Here is a 24,823-nt window from a genome sequence, read left to right on the forward strand (position 1 = left end):
TTTTATGGCTTGATAGTTCATTCCTTTTTATCACTGCATATATATATACCATTGTTTGGATGCACTATACTTTGTCCATTCACCTATTGAAGGACATTTGGGGTAATTATGAATAAACATTTCTGTGAACATTTCTGTGAGTTTTCAATTTATTTGGGTAAATATCAAGGAGCACAATTGCTGGGTCATATGGTAGACTATGGCTAGCTTTGTGAGAAGCTGCCAAAATGTCTTCTGAAGTGGTTGTGCTATTTTGCATTCTCACCAGCAATGAATTAGAGTTCTTGCTGATCCACATCCTTGTCAGTATTTGATGTTGCCAGTGTTTTGGATTTTCATCAAAAAGGTGTGTAGTGAGGTCTCATTGTTGTTTTAATTTGCAATTCTCTAAAGACATATGTTGAGCATCTTTTCATATGCCTATTTTCCATCAGTATGTTATCTTTGATGAAGTATCTGTTCAGGTTTTGGCCCACTTTTTGTACTTGTAGTTGTCCGAGATTTACTAGAGATATTACAGTCCAGCAGAAAGATTCAAACAGCTCCACGTGGTGTTTTGAAATTCATCCCAACTATAGGGTGAGTGATCTGTAGATTGAACACACCACCAAAGTCGAGTTTCAACATGTCTTTAGTGTCAGGATATACTTTAACCATCTCCTGATCCAGGGCTGAGAAATCAGGAACATAATTCTCTCTCCTCCTGCAGGTCGATGGAGATCCTCTCCCCAGGGTCTCTCTGAATCCACTTCATCATATGTATGACACTGTCTACTATCTTGTCACAGAGCTTCTTACTGGGAATAATGGCAATCTCCTCGCATAAGCGCTTGTTGGTGTGGAAGTTGTCCAGGCACATGTGGTACTCCTCAATTATGACTTGGGCTGCCGCCTTCATAGTTTTGGTGCAAACACAGTCCATGTTGGTGGGTATGATAAAAGAGAAGTTTTGGCTTACTTTTTAACTGGGTTGTTTTTTTATCCTTGAGTTTTAAGAGTTCTTTGTGTATTTTGGCTGCAAGTCCTTTATCTGACATGTGTTTTACAAATATTTTCTCTCAGGACCTGCTACTGAGTGCCAGTGCACCCCATGTCCACTGACCATGCCTGCAGGTGTGTCTTGGGCCACCTTCCTGAAAACGTTTGCTGCTAGCCTCCTGACCATGTGTGCCGAGGCCAAAGGGGTGCAGAGGTACCATAGGCTGGACCTGACAATACTTGAAATTCCACCAAAGCCCGGAAAATTCAAAATGAAGCTTTTGGGAATGAAAAAGACACACCATGAACCACAAATTTCTCGGCAATAGAAACCTCAAAATACAACTTTGCCAAGAACTCTGTGAATAATGCCATAAGTATTAAATATATATTTTAAAAATTTATTGAGTCAAACCAGTTGTCTTTACCCCAATGCAATGCTAACTGCAAGAGGAGGTGCCCAGGTATTAACTGATGCATTGAGATTTAACTATGGATTGCCCAATGTTTCTTGAAAACTGCCAAAGTTTATATCATCAACTTTTTGAATTTAGTTGAATAGATACTTAGTCTTGAATATCATGTGAGAAAGAATATTTGCAGTGCTTCTTGACCTTGCAATTCTGGTTTATTTCTCTGAATAAGCTTGACTATCATGGTAAATGGGAATTATAAATTAACTATAATAAAATTGTCATTGACAATGAAAAAAAATGGACAAATATTTTCTTCCAGTCTGTGGTTTGTTTTTCATCCACATAATCTCCTTCACTTTTGAATGATAGTTTTGAGGGATATAGAAACCTGGGTTGATGGATTTTTTTTTCTTTCAACATTTTAGATATTTCATCCTACTCTCTTGTTGCTTGCATGGTATTTGATGAGATGTCCAATGTAAATTGTATCCTTGTTTCCCTATAGGTAAGGTGTTCTGTTTCTCTAGCTTCTTCTTCTTCTTCTTCTTCTTCTTCTTCTTCTTCTTCTTCTTCTTCTTCAGAGAGAGAAGAGAGTGTGTAAGTTGGGGGAGGGGAGAGGGAGAATCTTAAGGGAGAGAAAGAATCTTTAGCAGGCTCCACACACAGTGCGGAGTCCAACATGGGTCTCGATCTCACAACTCTGAGATCATGACCTGAGTGGAAATCAAAAGTCAGACACTTAACCGACTGAGCCACCTAGGCACCCCTTTCTCTGGCTTCTTTAAGGATTTTCTCTTGGTCATTGATTCTCTGAAATTCGAATATTATATGCCAAGGGGTATAGCTTTAGATATTCATCCAACTTTGTATTCTCGAGCTTCCTGAGTCTGTGATTTGGTGTCTTCTTGGCCATTATCCCTTGAGATATTTTCTCTATTCCATTCTCCCTTTCTTCTCCTTCAGATATTCCAACAATGCATATGTTTCATCTTTTGTAGTTGTCCTACAGTTCTTCAGTGTTCTGTTTTACTTCATTTCCTTTTGTCTTTCCTCTGTTTGGGAAGTTTGGGAAGTTTGGGAAGTTTCCTCTGTTTGGGAAGTTTTCTATTGACATAGCTGAAAGCTCACTAACTCCTTTCCTATTCATGTCCAGTTTTCATCTCTTTGCTTACATTACTCACTTGTTTCGCATGTTGACTAGTCTTTTTTTTTCCATTAGAGCCCTTAATATATTAAACATAATTATTTTCAATCCCCTAATAATTTTAGTAACTGTGTCATATCTAAATCTGGTTCTGATGCTTGCTCTCTTTCTTCAGGCTGTGTCTTTTGTTTGCTTGTTTTGCTTTGTACTTTTTTTGTTGAAAGCTTGACATGATGTATCAGGTAGTAGGCCTGTAGTGTGAAGTTTTATTTTAATCTAGCTGGGAGTTGTACTGTGTTTAATATTTGCTGCAGCAATTGGTTCCAGAGACTTCCAATTTCTCTTGCATCCTTGTTTTGTCTCCCTTGTTAACTTTCGGCTATCCTAAATACTTCATCTTAGAGAAACCCTGTGTCTTGCAACTGTTTCAGCTGTAGGTCACTGTTATTATACTGAAGACCTGTTGGTGGCAGTGATGGGGGTAAGCATGGAAGAGGGGGAGCATTCTATAATCTTATTACTAAACCTCAGTCTTTCAGTGGGCCTACATCTCTGGGCTGTGACCTTTGTTGCTGTTTCTTCACTGTCTTCCTTTCCTCCTTAGATGAGATAGGAGGCTAAAGAGAGGTCTATGAAAATTAAGTGTAGGGCAAAGCTGTTTGGGGCCTTAGTGCATATCGTCTGCACCTAGGAGCAGTTTTAGGGCCCTGGGTGTTGAAGAGTGAGAAGGACAAAGCTTTAAGGAGATCTAACTCTGAAAAAAGGCTGGAGATGCTGGTATTACCTCAAACAGAATCTGGAGCAAGAACATGGTGACTGGGGTGATACATAGTGATGTTAACTGGGTCATGTTTCCTCTGTGGGCTAAAGGAATAAACAGGAACGTCCTGGACTAGAGGACAAAATGCAGGTGAAATTACTAAGGAAGCTTTAGATGATTCAAGGATTGAGAGAATGAGTCAATTAGGCAGAAACTGCAAGTTATGTAAATCATGGTCAGTGAAACAAGCTACATTGAGGTACTGTAAATGACCATATGCATCAACTGTAACAGGAATTCTCAAGTATCTGTGACCAGTAGAAACCATTCCAAACATTCCAATTAGAGTACATTAAGTGTAGACATTGCAGATCCATCCTGGCTATTTTGCTGCCTCTGACATTTGACATGCAGAGTGAGAAGAATATAACTGAGGTTTCCCAATAGAATAGCATACAGATATTTAAATGTTCTTATTTAAAACATTTCATATCCCAAATTAGTAACTAATATGCTGAGTTGACACTTTCAATTCAGGTGTAAGCTCCATTCCATTCCTACTGTAATTTGCTACATCTCATTCTTTCCTTTTGATAGACTCAAATTAGGTGATAATAATACTTCTAACCAGCCCAGTTTTCTCAAGGTCAAGAATGGAGGGAATAGTGGCTCTTGGTTTTTCAAAAGTTTCTTTTTTACAATAAAAATTCTGCTTCAGTGTCACTACTTTATAGTTATCTCTGATGTATAGGCCAACTCTAAGATGTATTCACGTTTTAGTTAGGAGTTTTCCTCTTTAGAAAGAACAGACTAGGGGTGCCTGGGTGGCTGAGTCAGTTATGCATCTACCTTCATCTCAGGTCATGATCCCAGGGTCCTGGATGAGCCCTGTATCAGGCTCCCTGCTCAGTGGGAATTCTGCTTCTTCCTCCACCCTTTCTCCTGCTCATGCTCACATATTCTCTTTCTCTTTCTCTCAAATAAAGAAATAAAATATGTTTTAAAAAACAGAAAGAACAGACTATACTATGGTGAAGAAACCACATGATGGAGGGAAAACAAAGCAAAGTAAATGGGAAGGGACACCTGTTGCCTGATACAGGAACATGCTTATACTTTATACAAGGACATGATATATAAGAGAATTGCAACAAAATAAAGCAAAACAATACAGGCTACTGTTCTTTGGGGTGGTGTAAACAGATAAGTGGTCATGGAAACAGTTTCCTCAAAGCCTTGTGCTTGAGCTTTACTGGAGATATGTTTCATCACATGGCTTGAATATGACCATTCACTCAAAATATTTATTAATATTTTTCTGGCCCATTGTGAACCAAATAGTATTCTCAGCATCAGGCATATAGCCATAAAGAAAACACACACAAAAAAATCCCTGTATACATGGAGCCTACATTTTGTGGATGAGAGGGAGAACATCAGTAAACAAGTAAATGATGATATGTGCTACGGGAAAAAATTAAACAGGAAAAAGGAAGAGGGTGCTCAGATAAGGGATATGGTTGCAATTTTAAGTTGGTTGGGGAAGCTTTCTCTGATTAGGTGATATTTGAGCAAAGACCAGAGGGTGATGTGGGAGTGAGTCATGTGGCTCAGTAGAGGGAGAGCGTTGCTAACGGAGGGAATAGTTAGTTTAAAATTCCCAAGTCAGGAGCATTCCTGGAATGTCAGAGAAACAGAAAGGAGATGTGTGGCTGGAGAGGTGTTAGACCTGGAAGAGTAGAAGGAGATTAAATCAGAAAAGTTTTAGGTGCCAGGTCATGGAAGACCTTGTAAGTCACTATAAGGACTGTTTTTTGTTTTTTGTTTTTGTTTGTTTATTTTACTCTGAGTGAGATGGGGGCTATTGGAGAATTTTAAGCAAAGAAGGAACATAAGGTGACATATTTTAAAGGCTCACTCTGCTGTGTTATGGGTATACTTTATAGATACAAGGGAAGGAACAGGGAGAAAGCTACCGATAGTAGCTTCCAGGAAGAAGTCATGTTGGGTTGGCCACGAGGAGGAGTAGTGGAGGTGGTGAGAGAGTTCACATTATGGATACATTTCAAATACAATTTCCTGACAATTAGGAGGTAGACTGTGAGAGGAAAGAGGAGTCAGTGATGACTCCCAAGTTTTTAGTGTGAGCCACTGTAAAGAAAAAGTTGCATTTCTTCAGGCAGGAAAACAGGATCACAACAGGTGTAGGGGAACGATCAGGAGCTTGTTTTGGCCTCCAAATGTTAAGCTGTTGTAAAGATGAAGAACAAACAGATGACAATGGAAAGGAACGGCCAGAGATGTAGCAGGAAAATGGAGAGAACGTGATGCCCCCAAATGATCAAGTAAAGAAAGTGTTTCAAGGAGGAGGGACTGATCAACTGTGTCACCTGTTCAGATAATTCGAGTAAAATGAGGACAGAGAACAGACCTGTGGATTTGGCCATGGACAATATGGGGAACTCTGACAATCTCGGTGCCCATGATCATGCAGGATAACACTTTAAGCAAGAAAAGAAAAATAAGCTGCATAAATTCAGGTTGAGGAATGAGGAAATGAAGGTCATTGTCAAAAGGTTGAAGTCTATTTGGCAAGTTACCTGTACAATAAAGGTATGACTTTTGTCCTATCTCATCTCTATGCTCAACTACTGCTCATTAATTATGTTTCAAGTTTGCTAGTGAGTTCAGGGATGGGGTTCATGCCCTCATCATGTAACCTTGAACCTGTACCCAAAATGACTTAGATTTTCTCATGATGAAAATGAATATAATGGTCACCACTAAACTAAAATATCAAAGCCTGGGAATTGCTGGCCTGAGGGAACACAATTCTGGTATTGGATTTTCTTAAAAGGAAAGCCACATTCCACAACTACCTTAAAATCTATAGAAATGGAACAATTAAAAAATACAGAAAAAGAAAAAAACTGCCAATCCAAATCTCTTTTGGTAGATTGGATGGCTCCTGCATAACTGTGTCCTGTTTAGAATGGACATTCCTCACTAGCATAATCACCTGTTGCCATTTGGAATTCAAGAAGTTGTACAGTGAGTGAATAAATGAAATGAATCAATGAATAGGATTCGTTAGTTATGGTTCTATGGCTCTCCCTGACTCATCTGACCACATGGTAACTATTACTTGTTATTTCTTTGGCCCTACCAAATTTGGTGCTACATTCCTTGAGGATGATATCAAAACTTTGTATTCTTTACCACACTTAGTTTAGTATGAGACCTACTACTTAATGTTTCAGTCATGATTCTCCAGAGAAATAAAATCAATAGGATATATGTTATAAGAGGAGATTATTATAGGAATTAGCTCATATGATTATGGAGGCTGAGAAGATCCACCATCTGCCCTCTATAAGCTGGAGAATTACAGGCTGGTGGTTTAAATCAGACTGAGTCTGAAGGCCTTTTTGTTCTATTCAAGTCCTCAGCTGATTAGGTGCCGCCCACCCTCACTGATGAGTGATGCCCACTGAATCAGATGTGGATTCAAATGCCAAACTCTCTAGACACATCCTTATAGACACATCCAGAAATAATGTTTCACCAGCTATCTGAGCATTCTTCACTCCAGTCAAGATGAAACATGAAATTAATATTTATAATATATACTAATTGACAGAGTAAAAAAAAATTTTTTTAAGACATTGAACTAACCCAAGTCAAGAAAATAAATTTAATTTAAAACTTTCAAGACAAAGAGACAAGAGAAACAATCCAAATAAACCTTACCAAATTCAGATTATTATGGTTTGTAAGATTAAACAAGTTGGAGCCATATTTGTCATACCTTCCTCCGCTGTTTTGATATGTAAGACCCTTATCAGAAGGTTTCCACCATTAATCACAAACTATTATTTGCTGTTCCCAATCACTGGTAAAAGTCTCTCCAGGGCTACAACCTAAGCCTTCCAAGAACCCTGTGTAACTGTTTTGTATGATATTTTCTGCCAAGGAAGCTGTGTTCTTGGTTGCACAAACTTTGGTGTATCTCAATGAGATCCTAAGATTTGATTTTAGCCCACATACTACACACACACACACACACACACATACATACACGCACGAATACCCTACTCCTCACACACCACCACAGGGGATCTTAGCTAGCATTCTTGCTTTTTTGACCCCAAATAAATTTACATCATTGCTTAGGTCAGTAACAAAAAACAAACAGATGGATATTGAGTGATTTGATGGTGGTCCATCCTAGTTAAAGATTGTTCAGCTCATATAACTTATTCACAGTCAAGATAGGAGTTATTGCAACTGTGATCTGCAGCAGTGGCATGGATAATAGGAAGGTGACTTTGGAAAAGCAAAATGTTAAACTCTAACCTAAGACATAATTTGTGATCCTCCCTCCTTGCTGATTTAGTAAAGCAAACATTGTGAGCTTTAAAACAGTAGAGATGTGCATCTGGAAATTGAATGTTGCTCTTTTCTGTTTTTACCTCTACTATGCTATTGGTAGCATGATACTTGAGGTTGTAGCAGAGCTTCCAAAATAAACTTGATCATTAGAGTTTTACAACAATGATGGGTGAGACTCACAAAGTTCAGAGATTCTGTCCAAAAGGAGAATTAATGTTTTTGTGCCAATTTTCTTTACCTCCGAGTTATTGAGCTGAAGTTTTCAAAATAATGGCAATTTCTTGACTGTTTCATGCCACTGATAGGACGTAACACAAAAAGAACACATTTCTCAATGACCACTCATCCATCCAACAACAATTTGTTGTAGTTTCTAGTGTTTTGCCCATGCTTATATTAAAACATTGAAAATAAGGAATATGGTATTCAGATTTGGAAAGTGGGATATGAAAACATACTCTTCATACATTTGTACCTTGACACACCCAGTCCTCTTTTGTCCTCCTGTCTTTGATGGAAGCCATTGTCCAGAAACACTTACTCCTAAGTTGTTAGCTATGGTCAACAATGAGAATGGCAGATCTTTCCCAGCCAGAGTTAATCAAGAAATGAGGAGAGATTTTACTCTTATCCTTTGCAATTATAAAAAAAGAAAGAAAGAAAGAAAAACAAAATAGATGTCACTAAAAGATGTTTTCATAACAATGGAATCAAATCCTAAAATAAAATTCAAAAAGCCAACCTGGTATTCTTCTCGATATGGGGTACACTATTAGGATCTCAGGGCTATGACAATAATGACTTAGACTGTAGGACAGGACAAGTAGTCATTCACACTACACTTGTATGTTCACTGCTCACAGAGGTGGCATCTCTATGAGGAGGCTGGAGCAGGCATAAATGCCCACCACACAGCTCTGAGGCTGGATCTTTACGATCACACAGACAGCAAATTGCAGAGCCAGGGCTTGAATCGTGATTTCCAGCTTCTAAATCTGTATCATTAGTCTGCCTCTGGGGTGAAATCTTGAGTTTTGTAGGTAGTTTCTTTTTATTCTACTAAATACTTGGAGAAACTGATTTTGAATTATAAAAGCCTAATCCGTGCCTTATTAAATCCTGACATTGTTGCATATCAGTAGGAATTAATGTAATCTCTTTAATCTCTGCAGCTATGAAAGGAGATGTCACCAAATGACACCAGCCACATAGAGTTGTAAGAATTAAATAGAATAATGCCTGCAAAGCATAGAGCCTGATAAATGCTCAATAGACTATGGCTGTAATTATTGATAATAACAAATAAAACATGTCCATTGTAGACAATGCATCCAAGTATAAAGCAGAAAATAACAATTATCCGTGTATCTATCATACTGATATAATCACTAAAATATTATGATATAGTTTCTGGTTTTCTAGATAGTGCCACATAATACATTCTTCTGTTAAGAAAATTTTCAAATATATATAAAAGTTAAAAGATAAATACAATGAACACTTATATATCTTTGATTTAGAGACAATAATCATAAATACTTTGCCATATTTGCTCTGTCTAAACGTGCATATGTGTATATTTTTATATGTACGTATTCATTTTTGCAAACATATTTTAGATTGCATTCATCGTGGCATTTCAATCCCAAATATTTTGATATGCATCTCCTATAAATAAAGACATTCTCACACATAATCGTAATGTCATTATTACAACAGAATATTAATGATTATTCCCTAATGCCATTTAATATCCAGTTCAGAGTCACATTTTCTTAATTGTCTGCAACATTACTTTTTCCTGTTTTTTTCTCCCCAAATCAACTCATGCATTGTGTTTGATAATGTCTCTTCTGTTCTAAAACAATCTTCTCATCAATTTTAAGTGACTCTTGGGACCCCTGGGTGGCTCAGTGGTTGAGCAGCTGCCTTAGGCTCAGGGAGTGATCCTGGGTCTGGAGATCGAGTCCTGCATCCAGCTCCCTGCAAGGAGCCTGCTTCTCACTCTGTTTGGCTCTGCCTCTGTCTCTATATCTCTCATAAATAAATAAAGTCTTAAAAAAATTTTTTTTTGATTCAGGGGGAGAAACAGGCTCCATACAAGGAGACCGATATGGGACTTGATCCCGGGATGAGGGTCACGCCCTGAGCCAAGACAGATGCTCAACCGCTGAGCCACCCAGCTGTCCCAATTTCTTTGATGATTCTAAGCATATTTTAATGATGCATACCTTCCAACACAGGCCTGGCCATCACCAATTCTTTAGCTTATAGACACACAACCACTGTTCCCACCTTTTTTTTTTTCCTATTATAAACCATGCTAAGATGAATATTTGGTTCACTAACTTTTTCACCCTGATTACTTCCAAATATTTATTTTTCCTAAAAGATATAAAAATATTTAAGACTCTCCTTACATATTAGCAGATCACTTTCCAGAAAGTCTGATCTACTGCTATCCCCTAAAGTATCTGAGTACACCGGCAGAGCTAGGGTTCTCAACCTCTAGGTCCTGATTTGAATGTCACCCCTCTAGGGGACATTTCATGGTCATCTACACTGCAAGAGCTTCTCTGTCTTGTTTCCATAGCCTGGGATTACTTCATTATCTGGCTCCTCCCTTAGAGGAACAAGGAATTTCTACTTGAAAAGGTCATAATTTTTCTCTGAAACTGGAAGCTCAGTGAAGCTGACAGATTACTTTTTGTATTGTGCTGATTTTCATAGATTTTTAACACAGAACTTCTGGGTCTTTAATTTTTGCCTACACAATGTACACATTAAGATTAAATATTACCATATGTACATTAAATATTGTCAGTACTTTGAAACCAGTGAAAATTTATCCATAAGGGAATCTGTTGAAAAATTCTTATTTTAAAATAAAATAACCAAAAAAAAAAAACAGTATTAGGTGAGTGGATAAGTAAGTATGGCAAAGCTGTATGATAGTACAGTCTGTAGACATTAATAATAGTGCTCACTTTGTGTAATAACACAGAGGGAATACTTACTAAATGATATGGATACAATAATTGTTAGAAATTCAGAATAATAAATCTAGGACAAAGAGACCAGTATGACCTAGTTAATGCTGCAACTATGAGTGATCAAAATTATTTTTATGAAGTGTTTTCTTTCTTTTTATCCAAAGTACAATGAAAGAAGGAGCTTTAGAAAAACATTATTCAAGCATCCATGGTTCCTGCTTACCAAACTATATAATCAGAAAGAAGTTTTCATGCCTGGGTGGCTCAGTGGTTGAGCATCTGCCTTAGGCTCAGGGCGTGATCCCAGGGATCTGGGAGCAAGTCCCATGTAGGGCTTCCTGCAGGGAGCCTACTCCTCCCACTGCCTGTGTCTCTGCCCCTCTTTCTGTCTCATGAATAAATAAATAAAATCTTAAAAAAAAAAAAAAAGAAAGAAAAAAAAGTTTTCACTCATGATAATTTCTAAACTTTTCAATCTGATTCCTGTAACATGAACTTACTGATAATAGTACTTCAATCTATAAAGAATCTGGCAAAAATAAAACCACCAGCGGGCAAATAAGTCTTTTGTAATTTTCCGTTTCCTTCTGAAGATTTTTAGCCATGTTTTATTACGGCAGTATTTATAATTCCAATTTTTAATTTATAGGCCCCTTCCAAAATGTATCCATTTGCACATCAGCATGCAAATAAACATAGCAAATGCCAGGTTATTTTAGTGTCTTCATCTTGAGTGGTAATTAAAGGCATTTACTAAGCATTTCGAACCCAGCATTATACTTGTTATATAAAGCGGCTTGCACCATAGACTTGGCCTGAGCTCTAGAACCTTACAGCTAATGACCTGCGATCAACAGACTCATCTTTCGTCGAACCACATGACAAACCTCCTGGACCCAGAGCCAAAGGAATTTACAGCTTTCTAGGGGAACATGATATTTGCTTTGACAGTTTCACATAGCTTTATCCTGAAGCCAGACAAAGAGCTAAAGTTTCATCTTTACTCGCCTTTCCTGGGATCAAGCCCTTTGATGGAAAAAGATCATTGGGAATCCATCTCTAGGCCTGGAGGTGTTAGAGGCAGAAACCAGACGTACAAATCCTGCTCTCTTTGGGCCTCTGGGAAAATACCTAGCCATCATTGCCCTGATCTCCCAGTCTCATGTCGTCCACCCGGCTCCAACATTAGCTCAAGTGCTGACTCCCAGCATTGCGTGTGTCTGGGAAGTGGGAGAGACAAGGGGAGGGAAGGTCAAGAGGTGTGGAACAGAGCCAGCTAGTGACGCCTGCCCAGAGCACTAGCAGACCTCATTAGGCTCTGGGGTAAGTTTTGAAATGCTCCACCATTGCTCCTGCCTGGCACCCAAACCCCTACCATTTTAAAGCTAACTTTTAACATTCTTATCTTCTCCCCAATGCTGCAAGGTAAGACCTGTGCCTTTCTCACGGCTCCAACATTGACACTCTTTTGGAGCAAAATTTTTTACAAGCAATAGTGCCAAGGTATCTTAGCCAATTTCTGCAATCAAAGTGAAACAAAGAAAGGAAACTTCATAAAAATTGGCATTGCGGAATGTAATGAAGCACAATAAATAACAGCCTGGGGCACACTTAATAACCTCAAGGCTTAGCATCCCAAAGGTTTTCTTGAGGTGTCATGAATAGATTTTTTTTTTAAGATTTTATTTATTTATTCATTAGAGACACAGAGAGAGGCAGAGACACAGAGAGGAAGAAACGGGCTCCTTGCAGGGAGCCTGATATGGGACTCCATCCCCAGACCAGGATCACGTCCTGGGCCCGAGGCAGACGCTTAACCACAGAGCCACCCAGGCATCCCATGAATAGATTTTTTAAGAGGGAGATGGCATTTTCTAATTGGGAACCTACAGTTGAGGTACTTTCTGAAACATATATAGTCAAAGATAGCAGTCAAGTGGCCATACGGCAAAAAATTAAGAAATAGGTCATTGTGAACCTAAAATACCTCCTCAGAGTGGAGACATGACTTGTGAGATATAAACGAATATGAAGCAACCAGACATGGCCAACATGGTGGTTCGTTGGGGCTCCTCCAACAGGCAACATGTACCGTGTTAGAAGAACCCACGGAGGTTCAGAGTGGCTAGAATGGGGCGGGGGAGGTGGTGAAAGTTACTGTGAAAGGTGAGACAAAAAAGGTAAGCAGGACAAGTTCATCACAGGTCATTTTAAAGAGTTGACAGTCATTTAAGTGTTTAAGCAGAATTATTTTGCATGATCGATTCATGCTTTAGAAAAATTTCTCTGGAAGCATGAAGAATGGACTGAAGGCAGGCAAAAGTAGTGACAGAAATACCCAAGCAAAAAACGATAGTGGCGGAGTTTGGGGTAGTGGCCGTAGAGGTTGAGAGATATACATGGATCGGGGAGGTATTTAGGAGGTAAAATTGGTAGGTCTTGGTGAATAACTAATGAGTCTGGATAAAGAGAACAGTGAAGAAAACAAAAAGAGCCTAGAATGACTGCCAGACAGACTGTGGCTGAGGCATCAGACTTGAGTGGATGGTGGCACTGAGTCAGTGGGGGTGCTGGGGGGAGGCACATTAGGAGTGATGATATTCACATTTTGGGGGTTCGGGCTTAAAATATGTTTGGAAAATCTCACAGATGGATCTCAGTGAAGAGCTTTACTAGGCAGTTATACATAGACCTAAAGATCTGTGTTCTACTTATTGGGTTGGATGTGATCGGCATATAAATAATAAACGAAGCTGTAGATGTGTTGGGGAGAAGTTGTCTGGTAAGAAGAGAGACAGAAGGGCACATGCACATTTGAATACTCCGTTCACTCTTAACAGCTTAATGTAAAGTCATTTAACAGCTCTTTCCCAAGAGCGAGGTCTGGGAAAAGGTAACATGTCACACTGGGCTTAAGAATGGGGAGAGGAAATGGCCAAAGCAGGGAAGGAAGAGAAATAATCCTAGGAGTGACTTTCATTACCAGCAGTTTGTATGAGCCAGGTCCTGTGCTGAGAACTTTATATGCACCGCTTTTCTGAATTTTGTTGAATCCTCACAAGAATCCTACAGAAGGTACAGAAGGTAGGTATTATGATCCCCATTTTGTAATAACAAGAGCAAAACTTCTTGAGGTTCAGTAACTCTGTGACTGGTGTCTGGTATGTTAGCTGCTCTCTCTCCATTGGCTTTTTAAGGACTTGAAATGTGCTACGGAGGGACTTGGCTTTTAATTTTATTTATTTAAATTCAATTTTATTTCATCGTAATTAATTTAAATTCAATTTTATTTCATTGTAATTCATTTAAACTCAATTTAAATACCAATACTGGACCCAGTTATTGGAAAACGTTTAAAGTATGTTTGGAACAACTTGGATACATGAATCAACTTTTCCAACTGTCAATTTTATGAAACCTAAACACAGACCAAGTCGTTCCAATGGAGAAGCTAGTGTCCAAAGCGAGATGTGCTGTTTGTGTAAAACAAATACCGGATTTCAAAGACCTGGGGCGACTCAGAAGAATATAAAATACCTCATTCAGGGCAGCCCCCCTGGCTCAGCGGTTTAACGCCTGCTTTCAGCCCAGGGTGTGATCCTGGGGGTGCCAGGATCGAGTCCCGCGTCAGGCTCCCCGCATGGAGCCTGCTTCTCCCTCTGCCTCTCTCTGTGTGTGTCTCATCAACAAATAAACAAAAATATTTAAAAAAAAAAACCCTCATTCATAATCGTTTCTATTGATCATGTGTTGAAATAATATTTGGGATGTATCAGGTCCGATTATAGAATTCAGCTTCATTTCACTTGGTCTTATTTTTCACTTTTTCTTACGTGGCTATCGGAAAGAGATTGAAATCCCCTAAGCGGCTGGCGGGGGCTGGGGGTCCCTGGGCCGGACCGCGGGAGGCGGGGGAGCGAAGCCCGGGAAGCAAGGTCCCGCGGCTGAGTCCTTCGGGGCGCAGGCCATCCGCGGTGCGCGCGCTCGTGCGCGCCGGGCCGTGCAGCCGCGGGGGCGGGCAGGGGCCCGAGTGTCACCCGGTGCCCGCGGCTAGCCGCCTTTCCTGTTTGCCTTTTTGAACTCTGTTTTCTCTGAGCCTTGAAGAGCCAGGGGCCGTGATGTCACTGTATAAACAGAGGGAAGGGTGGGGGCGCAAGTTGCGCCCGGGCGAGGGCCCGGCAGCGGAGGCCGGGGCGGCGGGATGGGGGTGGGGACGCGAGGTTTGCAGAGGCGGCTGGGTCTGGGGCGCGTGGGAGCGGCGGGAGCCGGCGAGGCCGGTGCAGACGCAGGACGGGCCCGCCAGTGCCTGGGCTGGGGGCGGGGATGGGGACGTGGCTGCAAAAGAGAGAGAGAGTGGGGGTGGGGGTGGGGGTGGGGGCGGGGGGTGGAAAAATCTGGGACGCCTAGAGCTAATTCCCCTGATTAAAAATGCATTAGTTTGGAGGTGTCAGGGACACGCAGCTGTTTTCAAGGAAAGCCTGGCTCCAAGGGGTCCTCCCCGGCCGGGCCGCCTGGCGGCTCCGTCTCGGACAGGGTGTCCGCGAGCCCCCGGCCGGCCCGCCGGCGCTCGTCCTGCCCCCGACAGGGCCCTGGCCAGTGTCCTGCTGCTGAGGGTCGTGGTAATTTACATCCTCTCTGTGTACATTAACTTATCTGCAGCCGCGCTGGCTGCGCTCCTTCAGTCTGCCTGGCTCCTGCGCAGCCTGGGAGACGCCCCCCCCCCGCCCCCCGACGGCCGCGGGGCCGCAGGGGGACCGCGCCGCCCAGCCCCTGGCCCTCCCCGCGAACGGCCACCGCCGGCCCCGGGGAGCCCGGCGTGGGGGGCAGGAGCCCGGCGTGGGGGGCGCCGCGGGCACAGCGCGGCCGGCCCGGGGGCTGCGGGCGAAGCGCTCCGTGGCTAATTCATGGCTCATGACTCATGCGCAGGCTCCTCTTCAGTGACAGCCGGGACAGTTGCTGGTTATTTGTAGTCCCCCCCGGCTTTCATTTCGCGGTAATTAAGCAGTCATTGGAGGGTCGTTTCATACCAGTTATAGGCTCCCCTGTTTTAATGATGTTTTAAGTTCCAGGGCGGGGGGGTGGGGTGGGGGGCGCGGCGGCTGCAGGGAGTGGAAGGGGAGGCTGGGAAGGAGGCGCGCAGGGCAAGAGGGTAATCGGCTCTGAGATCGTGTGCACTTTCCATAACTCTTCCCCTGACAGGCCCCGGAGTGGAGTTTCCTCTGCTGCCGCCTCCAACTGCTCTGGTTCGCAGCGCGCAGGGCCAGATCCTCTTCCCTGACGCGAACGGGCTGCCCCCCGAGAAGAGGTCTGGCCCGGCCTGGATTTTCTTCTTTCCCCTCTGGCACCACACTAATCATTCTCTTTAATCACGGCAGCTTTTTAATGAGGCCAAGTAGGTATTTATGGAGCCGTCTACTCTCTAAACGCTAATGCTTGATAAGTCATTTATAACTTATCGGTGGGCTTTGCATGGCCAAACCCAGAAGAAAGGAAGTGAGAGTAAAATAGAGTCTGGAGTTTGAGCGGGTGGGGGGAAAATGCAGCCTATCTTCAGGTCCTAGATGGTACCAAGCCCTTGTGGGGGAAATGTTCAATCCATCAGGCACAAGAATAAGGAACGAACGACCCGTCTGTCCCAATTTTGCGAGACTTCCCTGGCTGTCATTCTCGCTGTTTTTCATTCCCATCCCTTTCCCCTTTGGCTGGCTCATGCATCTTTGGATATCATTGGAAGTTCCATTCTGAGGCCAATTCTACAAAGTTCTCTGAAGAATCCTGGAGCTATTACATTTGGAGGGTACACAGATGCAAAATGAAAGCCCTGGAAAGAAATAAAGGACAGAAACCAGATTTCCTGTCACTGCAAAAGTAGGTGCCACATGCTCCAGATTTCAGTTGATGTTAAAATTAAAGTTAAGGCTGGAGTATGTAGTAGCAGCAGGAGTGTAGTTGCCTTCAAACAAGAAGAGGAGAGAAAACCCTCTCTCCGAGGAAGGGTAGGAGAAGGAATGGTGAGGAAGAATGCAAGACAGGATCCCACAGACTAAAAAAAATAAAATAAAATAAAAAAAATCGATCCATAACAGTAGTATTTAATACACATTAAGGAGACTTTTCAAAAGTTTTCAGCCATAACGAGGAATGAAGTGCTGATGTGTGCCTCAACATGGATGAACCTTGAAAACATTACGCTAAGTACCATTTACAAAAGATCACATGTTATATGATTCCATTTATATAAAATGTCCAGAATGGGAAAATCTATAGAGGCAGGCAGTAGATTAGTGGTAGCCTTGAAAGGGGGAGGGAGTGGAGAGAGGAAGGAGTAACTGCCAAATGTACAGGTTTCTCTCTGTGGCACTGAAAATGTTCTAAAATCAATTGTGGTGGTGGCTGTGCAACTCTGAATATACTGAACACCACTGAATTATACACTTCAAATGAATGATATAGTATGTGAGTTATATCTCAATAAAGCTGTTACCAAAATAAAATTTTCAAAATTGAGAAACGAGTTTTCCCCACCCCCTCAAAATGTTATTAAAAAATTATTTTGCTGACTACACTGCTGCTTTTTCCAAGACAGTGTAGCTAGCAGATAATGTGCTTCAGGGCAGGGACTTTGGTTTTCCTCTGGGCCCTTAGTGCCTAGAATAATGCTGCTTATTGAAGCTACTCAACAAGTATCTGCTGAAAGAGAATTTGCAAATAATCCAGACTAGCCTAGTTCAGATGGGTACCACACACACTTACCACTTCCTCTCTGCATCACTGATCTAGCTTTTATTTAGTTATCTGCTTTTAATTTATTTATTATTACTATTAATACAGCTAGAAAAAATAACTAATAAACAAAAAAGTTGTTATCTGTTTGCCAGGCACTGTACATATATTTGTCTCTAATCTTTATAAAACCCAGCAATGTAAACCCACTGAACCCAGGTCTCTCTGGCTCCCAAAGCTTTACTCTGATGTAAACACTGCCTCCTAAAAATACTAACAACAAAGGCAGGGAGGAGCACAGACATTCATAGAGACCAAATACCTATACCTATACCAAAAACCTATAAAGCAAACCAAAGTACACAATTTGGTTTTTATGTTTAAACTGGAAAAAAAAATGCATCATGAACCTATCAGTGATGCGTTTTCTTATTTAAAATTATTCTAATTTTATAATAACTATGGTTTATATATCCAACAAATATAGAGTACTTTCTACGTGCATAGCCCTGAGTGTGGCATCAGGAAGAGTTATAGAAGCAGTTCACAAAGGAGTTTATACTCACACCTACTATAAAAATCATTGCCCCCCTTAAAAAAAAAAAAGTACTATTGAATCTATTTGTCTAAATAGTACACAAAAGGTTTAAATACACATAATCTGAAAGGTCCTGGTTTCCTGAGACCTATTCTTAAAATTGAAACATTTCTGTGGAACGTTGAGGACAAAGTCCAGCACTCTGTGAAGAGCTAATTAAATGACCGCCCACCGCCTACCTCCCTCCCCCACCATGTGGCTGGGTTGGAACATAAGTAAGAATAACTCCAGACTACATGAAAGCCATTGTGGTGTCTGCGTGGGCTTAAGTCTGCAGTCAAAGTGTCCATTAAATGGTTAATATTTCTCATGTCAGTAATCCAAGATTCCAGATCCACATCCCAACTGAGACTCAGTGTCACCAATTTATCTCAGGCATTTTAGTTGATATATTAAGATACCACCTGGAATGACACAAAACCTTCTCATTAAAATTTCCACATTCCTCTATTTCACAATACAAATTTTGATCTAAGGTTTATAATAAATAGCCCACATTTTACAACTGGAAAAATCAAACGACCTCGGAAACTACTTACGGAAACCATCCCAAAGACCCATGACAGTATCAATAAAAGATTCCGAGTAATTGACAAGTTCTCCTCCCAACTGTTAGATACATCTCCCATCTAAACTGGTGAGAGATGCCCCTTCTACTTAAAACTACATATACCTTATATATACATTTTTATATTCAATAGGTATATATACAACTATATATACATTTTTTTTTTTAGTGAAGTCTGAAAAGGAGGCACAATCCAGTCCATTAATGTGGGGGAAATTCATAGTTCACCCTCTCTCCTACACATGGGAAATTCCAGAAATGGAAATGCCAACCACTCTGGCTGATGAGCTTCAAGAAACTGCTCCAGACTTTGGAATGTGCCTAGGTACCACGGTGTCTACGGAATGGCCATCCACCCCCAAGCATATGTGGTTGTCACCCTCTAGTGGATGATCTATGATAATAGTTGGCAGCCTCCCCCTGTGGGGGACAAGCGCGAATGTCATCCAAGACTGACTTATCTCAAAGACGTAGATGACAGATAAGCCTGCGCCAGAACTCTTAAATCTTGGACACGTATTTCCCAGGAAAATGGGTTTTTTGTGGGCTGTTTATTCAGTCTACAGTTCCCTGCTTCTTTTGAGTCTACAGTGTGTGTTTCCTACTGGTATTGTGGCATTTTCAAGAACAATATGTATTTCCTTAAGGCAGACTTCTACAATTGAGATAGTTCTAGGCAATTGTTTGCCTCCAGACTGGCCTCCAAAGCTTTTTCTGGCTGCCAGCCTACACTGAGTGTGCCCGACTACTTAGCTGGTAACATAGAACCTGCCAATTGAACACCAGTCCTGTGTTGAATGATCTGATCTGCCTAGGGAAGCTGTAAATAAATAAATATCGCCTGATATTTACTATTGTATAAGGATCCTAAATATAGAGACATAAATAAAACTCTCTAAAAGATGAAGTCTGGCTTTGGATACATTCATATTACTAGATTCAGAATATAATAATATGATTTTCTTGTTTCTATTTTATCAGGTAACTGAAGAACTGCATTTCTAAGTCTGGATGGGAATTGAATTTGTACATCACAGACAGTTTCCAGGAGAGAAGGATTATGGGTACAGGAAATACTCTACATTCTCAAAAGCCTACATTGTTGGTGCTTGCCTTTGCTCTGTGAGAACTTACTGAAAGAAACCATTTCTCCGGAAGACAAGTATAATTTCCTGAAGATCTGTTTATTCGTCAGCAGACATGTTGAATGTTTCAAGTCTAGGATGACCTTGGTTCTAATCTGAGGTCAAATGGGAATCACAGCATCATAGAAACGAAATGCCCCTCCCCTCATCTTACGCATCTGATAGATGAAGAAATGAAGAAACTGAGATTTGGCCATGTGAGGCAGTGTCAGCTAATTACAGAGCTGGTACCCAATGAAAGTTTACTCTGCATCCCTTTGGCCCTTGTCTTTCCCCCACATCACTCTTGTCTCTCGGGTTGAATTTTGTTAGTGATTATGAGGAAATCCATTTCCTAGCTTTGTTCATAGTAGATGTTCTATTGGGTTAGAAAGATTTTTTTCTATGGTGACAGTATATACATAACATAAAATATATCACTTTGACCATTTTTAAGTGCACAGTTCAGTGGCATTAAGTACATTCATGTGTTGTGCAACCATTAGGAGCATCTATCTCCAGGACTTTATCTTCCCAAACAGAAATTCTGCACCCATTAAACACTAACTCCCATCCCCCCCTCCCCCAATCCCTGGCAACCACCATTCCATTGTCCATCTCTATGAATTTGAGTACTTCATAAAAGTGGAATCGTACAGTATTGGTCCTTTTATGATTGGCTTATGTCACTTAGCATCATGTCTTCAAGGTTTGCCCATGTTGGTCATATGTCAGGGTTTCCTGCTTTTTAGAGGCTGAATAATATTCCACTGTAAGTATATACCACATTTTGTTTATCTATTGATGAATATTTGTCGCTGAAAAAAATTTTTAAATACACAAGAAAGATAAATAAAAATGTCTTTTAAGAAGTAAAAGCATGTTTGCAAGCAGCTTGAAGCTATATTTTTCAAAAGACTACTGCGAATTGCTAAAGAGTAATTTGATAATTTGATGTAGACTTATTTTAAATATTATATTAAATCTATAGAATTTGGTTTACTTAGCATTATATTCTCTGCCACCACCTCCCCTCTCATCCCAACATCAACATAGGGTCACATGTGGTAGGTACATGATAAATGTGTGCTCAATTTCTAAGTCGGGCAGAGGGAAAATCAAATGTGGTCTATATTATCATGATTTTTCTTAATATTTCCACTGATTATACTAGAGAAGGTTACAAAGGTTCTGGCAGAAATTTGGTAGAAAGAATATTCTCCTGGAAGAACAATATATCTGTTGATGTTCCTAATGTCTAGCAACAGAAACTAACTCTAATGGAGCATGACCCAAAGGAATTTATAAAAAGAATATTGTATAACTCATGGAATTGCCAGGTGGATAGAGGGCCAGGCTTGAGGCTTCCAAAAACAATGCCCCAAAGCATGCTGAGAACTGACTTGAGGAGGAAAACACTACCGAAGTTTATGCTGTCATGGAGCAGCAGGTGTCCACTTTGAGCAGCTGCCAGGACTTCATTGCACCCAACACCAGCATATGTTGCCATTTCTGCCCAGGATGCAGACCAGACTGCATTGTTTGCAGTCTCCCAAACCTGGAAACCTGGACTTTCATCTCAGTGGCAAAATGGATTCCACAGAGCCCCTTGCCCAAATTGTAAAGCATGTCTCATGTAAGCACAGTGAGGGAAGGAGTGCCTTCATACGCACACCTGCAAAGGTGGCTGGGAACTAAGTTTTGTTTTTTCTACCTGAGGGAGGTTGGACACATGAGGAAGATGATTCCCCACACATAGATAGAGTTCAGAAGATGCCAGACAGCCTCTCCTGAAGGTAAAAGGACTAAGAAATAGGGCAGAGGAACAGATAAAATCCATTCTTGACCATTAGAATCAGTGATTTCTTTAAAATGCCATTAACACCTGATGTGGAGGAAAGCAAAATGAATTGGCAGGTTTTCAGACAGTTCATTTCAGCCCCCCACTGCCATTATAAACTTACAAAGCATCACTGGAGGACTTCTCTTTCTAGAAAGAGCTTTGGCCTTGATAAGGGAAACCAGAGCTCAATTGAGCAATAATTGATAACAGCTGAAATGTTTAAGGAAGGAGCCATACCTTGTACTTAGACATTTGAGTTATTGTTCTTGCACTAATTCCTGTACATTTTCTTCTATGTTTTGATTGTAAAAGATAAATAATCTATATTAGTATTTTAAGTTTACATTCAGGTTGAGAAAGCAGAAAATATTAGATCATATCTTAAAACTTCTATTTCTATTATCCACATCTCGTTAATTGACCCTTATTCCTCAACAAAATATCACTAGTAAAAACAGACATATGCCTGAAAAGAAATTGCTTCCAAAGGGCTGGCATTGCTGGCTCTGACCTACTGGCGATGGCAAACATGCAGATGGTCATATGCATCACCATAAAGAAAAGCTCAAAAAAGAAAAAGAAAAGGAAAGCTCAGAGAAAGAATATTGCTTCATCCGACAGTGGCTTTCTCCCCCAAACTATCTGAAATGGGCCAATCCCTAAGTCACAATTTGTCATGACTTCTCATGATTTTTAAAAAAGGAAAGAAAAATCACTAACTCTCATGAAAACTTAGACCTTCAAGTAACTCCATTCCTGATAGTTACAGTCACATGCATCAAGGAGATCTACCTGCTGAGAGATACATGCAATTGCTGGCATTTTCCCTTAAGCTTTAATCCGTGGATTCTTCAATTACACATGACCTATGTCCATTTAAAAAAACTTCACTAAATATACTAAAGTTGATAGAGAAAAAATTCTAATCTACATTTCTAACTTCTTGGTATAATGTTTCATGAAGTAAACTGATCTGGTTCATTAAAATGCTATTTAGCAGAATTTTTCTTTTTTTTTTTTTTTCAATTTTATTTATTAATGAGAGAGAGGGGCAGAGAGAGAGAGAGGCAGAGGGAGAAGCAGGCTCCATGCAGGGAGCCGACGTGGGACTCGACTCCGGGTCTCCAGGATCAGGCCCTGGGCTGAAGGCGGCGCTAGACCACTAAGCCACCCGGGCTGCCCTAGCAGATTTTTTCTAACTTTAAGTGTCTAAGGATACCCTATAAATTGTATCTTTAGGAAGATCTTCTGCAATCTAATGAATGCACTATTTAAAAAAAGAAACGCTTAGAATCCAAAGTAGACAATGAAAATCATAGGCTAGAGTAGAGTAATTTTTAGCCTGAAATAATGCATTCAGATGATCTTGTCTAGGGTTCACAAATACATGGGGGTAAGGAGAGTCATTTTTCTAGTTCCTGTCCAAGGCAGAATAAGACAGCAATTTCCAGGTGAGCCCACACGTACATAGTCTTACGATTCTTCTTGCAGAGCTCTAGTAGCTTCTGTTGTTCACACGGCATTGACATATGTAAAGAAACTATTTGCCATCCAAAAAAAAAAAAGCCATTTGCCATCATTATAACCCTGATCATCTGTGCATGACTTAGATCAAATTCATAGATAGAGTCATAGAATACATAGCACTCAGCTGATTGCAATCAAGGCTCTAAATTCCCAAGTTTAGTCATTGTAATGCTCCTAAAAGAATTTATATTATCAACTTGATAATTGCCATTATAAAAGTGAAATAGGAAAAAAACGTGGCTTATGATTGAGTATGTATGAGTTCATTGATTGTTCATAAAAAGGGAATTTTGGTTTTTTTTTTTTTACCATGATTTAAAGGAAAATGTTAAAGCTTTTCCTGTAGATGAAATTATGATTAGATTACGGTTGCAATTTAAATGCAGTGAGTTTGGAACAGAAGAGCTCTTTTGCATGAAATTTTCTTTGTTACAACAACAAAAATTCACAACATATCACAGCACCTGCAGTTTAAACAACTATTTACTTTCAAATAAAAACGATGATGATCGTAAATGTCTTTTGGATTTAATAACACCTTGTCCCATCCACAAAGACAGCATGGTTATCTAGTTTAAGTTTGATGTACTATTTTCATTTCTCCATTTAACGCATGAGTGAAAACAAAACCCAGAAATTAGATGTCTGAAAGTAAAAGTGCCCAAAAAGAAGAAAAAAGATGAATCACTCTTGGTTGTAATCATTCACATAAGATCAAAGAAGTCTATATATCCACACATCCTGTTTCTAGATTTTTTTTTCTCAAATGTAATTTTGTAGTTTTCCTTTAAATTTTCTTTATCAATATAACACACATACGTTCTTTTAAAAATTAAATTGTACCAGAAAGCTTTTATTTTTTTTATTTTATTTTTTTACCAGAGAGCTTTTAATGAAAAACAGCAACAACTCCATTCTCCCCACCACACATACTTCACACTCTAAAAGTAACTACTTTTCAACATTTTAGCTGCTTATTCTAGTATTTATTCCTGTATTTCTAAATAACACATGTATACATATTATTTCTAAATAATAATATTATGTCTTGATTTATCCATCTGGAGTTTATCTCTTGTGGTAGATAAAAATTTCAGTTCCTCCATACACCTTTTTTCTTTCCCTTTGCACTCTCTCATTTTTTTTGTTAAATCCAAAATCAGTGTTTTCATTATTATAACTATGGAAATATTATTAATATACTGTGGGATATTGCAGAAAAGTAGTGTTCTAGGATTTCTTTTTTATAAAATGTTTTATTTTTCTTAAAGTTAATAGTTCCCTCATATATTCATTTATTTAGTTTCTTTTGACAGTATAGCCAAATCTTCCAACATTTCCCCACAACTTTGTAAAATGCCTCTCAACACAGTTTTACACAAAACCAAACCTAAAGGTTGTTCTGTCTGCTTCATTTTGCTTTTCCTGGAGACATTTTCTTACCACCTGCTCCAGTTTTCCTGGCTGCTGTCTTAGTCTCCTGCACAATTATTGTCCTGGTGCTTCCCTTGGCACATCTGCAATGCTAGATTCCCCTCTTTCCAGGATCCCATGTCTTCCTCTTCCCTGGAATACAGTAGTTTGCTCTTATCCATGATTTTGTTTTCACTTTTAGTTACCTGCAGTTGCTATGGTCCAGAAGTAGATGATCCTTCTTCTTATGCATCGTTAGAAGGTCCATAATAGCCCAACACTATTTCACAATGCCTACATCATTCACCTCACTCATCTCATCTTATGGTCATTTTACTCTCTCA

The 24,823-nt window shown here is 40.1% G+C and overlaps 2 pseudogenes; one reads left to right on the top strand and one right to left on the bottom strand.

The window, feature by feature from the left end:
* Positions 1-534: 534 nt before the first annotated feature.
* On the bottom strand, positions 535-922 carry LOC112925654 (small ribosomal subunit protein eS17-like; annotated as a pseudogene).
* A 181-nt stretch (positions 923-1,103) lies between these two features.
* On the top strand, positions 1,104-1,307 carry LOC112925672 (ubiquinol-cytochrome c reductase complex assembly factor 6 pseudogene; annotated as a pseudogene).
* Positions 1,308-24,823: the final 23,516 nt, after the last annotated feature.

Source organism: Vulpes vulpes, chromosome 13 (genome assembly GCF_048418805.1).
Source record: "Vulpes vulpes isolate BD-2025 chromosome 13, VulVul3, whole genome shotgun sequence".
NCBI classification, from domain to species: domain Eukaryota; kingdom Metazoa; phylum Chordata; class Mammalia; order Carnivora; family Canidae; genus Vulpes; species Vulpes vulpes.